Source organism: Meleagris gallopavo, chromosome 3, assembly GCF_000146605.3.
Source record: "Meleagris gallopavo isolate NT-WF06-2002-E0010 breed Aviagen turkey brand Nicholas breeding stock chromosome 3, Turkey_5.1, whole genome shotgun sequence".
NCBI lineage: Eukaryota > Metazoa > Chordata > Aves > Galliformes > Phasianidae > Meleagris > Meleagris gallopavo.
The window spans coordinates 77951906-77955799 of record NC_015013.2 but is presented as its reverse complement, the minus strand read 5'-3'; positions in this window follow the sequence as shown (position 1 = coordinate 77955799).

Genomic DNA, 3894 nt, shown 5'->3' with positions numbered 1-3894 from the left:
TGACTGAATGACACAAAAGATACTAGAAATTGAATTTGAGATGAAATTGCATCCCACAAAGGAAAGGTCAAAGAGAGCATGAAGAACTATTAGGAAGAGAAAGTTTTTTGTATGAACAATCCCATTACTTAAAACTACATACTGCACTGTTTCTTGTATCTTTGATTAATTCTGCAAAATTACAATCCAGCTGACTTTCTCCACTGTAAACTTTCATTCTTTACTTGTGTCGCCTTCCTATATATATACGTATATATATATATATCACCGCTGTCTTTTTCCCCAAATTGTAGAAGCATGCTTTAACATATCCCTTTAGAAAGTAGAACAAACCTCTGGTCTTGCTCTCATCAGTTCTACAAGTACAGTCATATCCCCTTTCTCCTTTTCACCCGTGTTAATTGAAAGAAAAAATATTCGCATTGTTTAAAATAACTCTGTTGAGCTCCTGTTTTCCACTCCCATTTCAAACACTTTCTAAACAAACAAATTTTACTGCTTGTGTTTGTTCAGTTGAAACTGCACCTGGCAAGGTCTTTAATGACATCTTAAGATTTCAGAACTGTATTAGTCACTGCTTTGCTTTGCTATACCATGTCTCAAATTTTCCTCTCTCTAATCTTCCATTTAACATCTGCTTGAGTAGACTTAAATTTTCTGCTCGGCCAGATGGCTGTGATGGTCTCAGGGCAGTATTTACTGTCCCCTATATTGCTGTTCCTAAATCAACATTTGCTTACCAACAGTACATCAAAATATTGCTTCTGCAATTAAAACTGCCTCCCTTCTCCCCTGCCTCCTTCTGCCTACACTAACATCTCTCTGTCTGGTAGCTCCTCACGAGCAGCCTTGTGGAGAAGGACCTGAGGGTCTTGATAGATGAAAAACTTAACATGAGCCAGCAGTGTGCCCTTGCAACTCAGAAGGCAAATGTAATCCTGGGCTCCATCAAAAGAGGGGTGGCCAGCAGGGACAGGGAGGTCATTGTCCCCCTCTACTCTGCCCTTGTTAGGCCCCATCTAGAGTACTGGGTCCAGGTCTGGAGCTCCCAGTACAAGAAGGACAGGGAGCTGTTGGAGAGGGTCCAGAGGAGAGCCACAAAGATGATCAGGGAGCTGGAGCACCTCCCCTGTGAGGACAGGCTGAGGGAGCTGGGCTTGTTCAGCCTGGAGAAAAGAAGGCTGTGGGGTGACCTCATTGCAGCCTTTCAATATCTAAAGGGAGCCTACAACCAGGAGGGGAAACAACTCTTTGATAGGGTTGACAACTGCAGGACAAGGGGAAATGGCTTTAAGTTGAGGGAGGGAAGATTTAGGTTGGATATCAGGGGGAAATTCTTTACAGAGAGAGTGGTGAGGTGCTGGAACAGGCTGCCCAGAGAGGCTGTGGATGCCCCGTCCCCTGAGGTGTTCAAAGTCAGATTGGATGAGGCTCTGGGCAGCCTGGTCTAGTATTAAATGGGAAGGTTGGTGGCCCTGCATGTGGCAGGGGAGTTGGAGATTGATGATCCTTGAGGTCCCTTCCAACACTGGCCATTCTGTGATTCTGTGATTCTGTGAATCATGAATCTCAACTCAGTATCAGTAAATTCAGTATTTCCCTTCAAGACCTCTCTGCTCCTTTTCCCAGTCACATGGACAGTGCATGTCAGTTAGACTTTGCTCTTTGGACAGCACTTTGAATTCTAATTTCATATTAGGTCCACATTTTTGTGACTTGCAGATACTTGCAATTTCACATCTCTGCCCTTTCTGTTCGTTCACATATTGAATCCACTCTCACATTTCATATGCCAGTTATTGCAGGAGGGAGTTGAAATAAGAATAATGTCAGATAAGAATACATAAGGAGTCTTCAAAAACTGCAGCAGGGAAGCTTGATCCATGCTTTCTGTTTACTAGCATGCATTGCCAAGAAGGAGCATAGTTATGATTTTTCTATACATCAACCATATGCCAATTTGTAGTTCCAAGAGGTTTAGCGGAGGCAAAATCTGACTTTGCAGCTATTGCTGCCAAAAAGATTGATTGACTTATTGTATTCCAGTGCTCCAAGAGCGAATGCAGTTTATTGCACTGAGTGACTCTATGAAACAAGCAAGGGATGCAGTCATGATGGATATCTGTCTTCATGGTCATTTAAGCTACTTTGAACCCACCTATCATCTCAGCAGACTGCAACCATTAGTGTGACTATTAGCATTACTCACAAAATGTATAAGCATGGTGACTTTGAAATGTACAATATTGAGGCATAATGTGCCTTTAAAGAACTCACTTTTGATGATGGAGAGAGCAGCCCCTTTGTCTCCCAGCTCCCCAGAGGAAAGGTGACTGCTGCTCAACGCCCGTGAATACAAATTCCCATCTCCTCTACAGCTTTTTTTGATGCCCAAAATCTCAGGATCTAGGAGGTAATTGTCTACTGTTCTTTGCTGGATGAGATGGCTGCTTCAGTTCTGTTGGGTACTGTAAATACCTATTGATATGGTTAATTATTAAATGATGCTTTGTTGACTGTTCAACACTGGTGTTGAGTATTTTTGGAAGTTGTTAAGAGCAGCTGCAGAGATGCCTTGTTTCATACCAAGAAGGGATCCTGACTTCTCTGCCTTCCTGGAGGTTGAGAGCAGCCACCAGGCAGAGGGATGAGCTGGCACGGAGAAAAAGAAACTCCTTCTCAAAGAAGACTTTATTTTCTGTGAGGGGCAGCATTTTTGGCTGAAGGGTAACCTGAATGAAAGTTGTAAACTGGGAATAGAGACCTGCTTTGTAAAAGGCTGGACTTTATGGTCCCCCTAAAATGGAAACTTAATGAGATTCAGGAGAGAAAAAGGTTCCTTAAAGTATTCTTTCCCATACTACCAAAAGATTTGCTTAGCAGTCCTTGGAGCAAGCATGCTAAGGCAGTCTTAAAGACAGCTGTTTCTAAACAGATGTTTTTGCTGAGATTTAGAAGGTGTTCACACGAGTGAAGGAATGATGGCAACACATACAGTGAGTGGCAGTATTGCCCCATACCACCCCAGATGGAACACTACACGTTTTGATTTTTTTTTTTTATGACTTTTGCTCCATTCTACCACAGGCGACTTAGTTCATTCATCTCCACTTGGAAGAGTCTATCAGAACACTTTATGTGAGTAATTATTTGTTTGAAATAAAAGAAGTGACTGTGTGTGTCTGCATGTGTGAGTATGTACAGGCATGTACATGTGGATATATGCAGCAATGGAAATGGAATGCAGCAGAGCGCTTTAACATGTATTAGAACAGCTTGTCAAGCTTAAGCTATCTATAGGCATTTACTGGGAAAAGTATTTTTTTTTCCTGAGAGTTTCTGATGTGTTTCAGCAAAACTCAAAGTCATTTTTTTACAAATGAAGAAGGAAAGAACATTGTATTTCTCATAATGCAAATTACATGGATTTTGCAATATAAAATGTCACTGATTTGCATTAGAAGTCATGGTTCAAAGGAATTGTGGTACAGTGTGTAAATCTAAAATGCTGTCTGATAAAATGAGAGCCAATTGTGCTGAAATACTTCTGGACACAATACAGCAGCAGAGCTGCATGACCCCTTCATAGTGCAGCAACCCACAACAGCTATTCATATAGAGTGGAAGAAAAGGAAAAACTCTGCTTATCCACGTCAATTATCCATCAATATGCACATTTATCAGCCCATGTGAAAAGGAAAAATATTCAAATTCTTTTCTTTACTACTGCCACATACACACACACACACACAAAAAAAAAAAAAAAAGTAAAGATGGTTTTGATATTGATAACTCAAGAAAGGATTTGTCCATGACCAATAATTCAAGCAGGTAATATAAAGAGGCATCTTACAATTTCTATTGTTTATTATAGTCAAACTCAAGCTCTAGTCT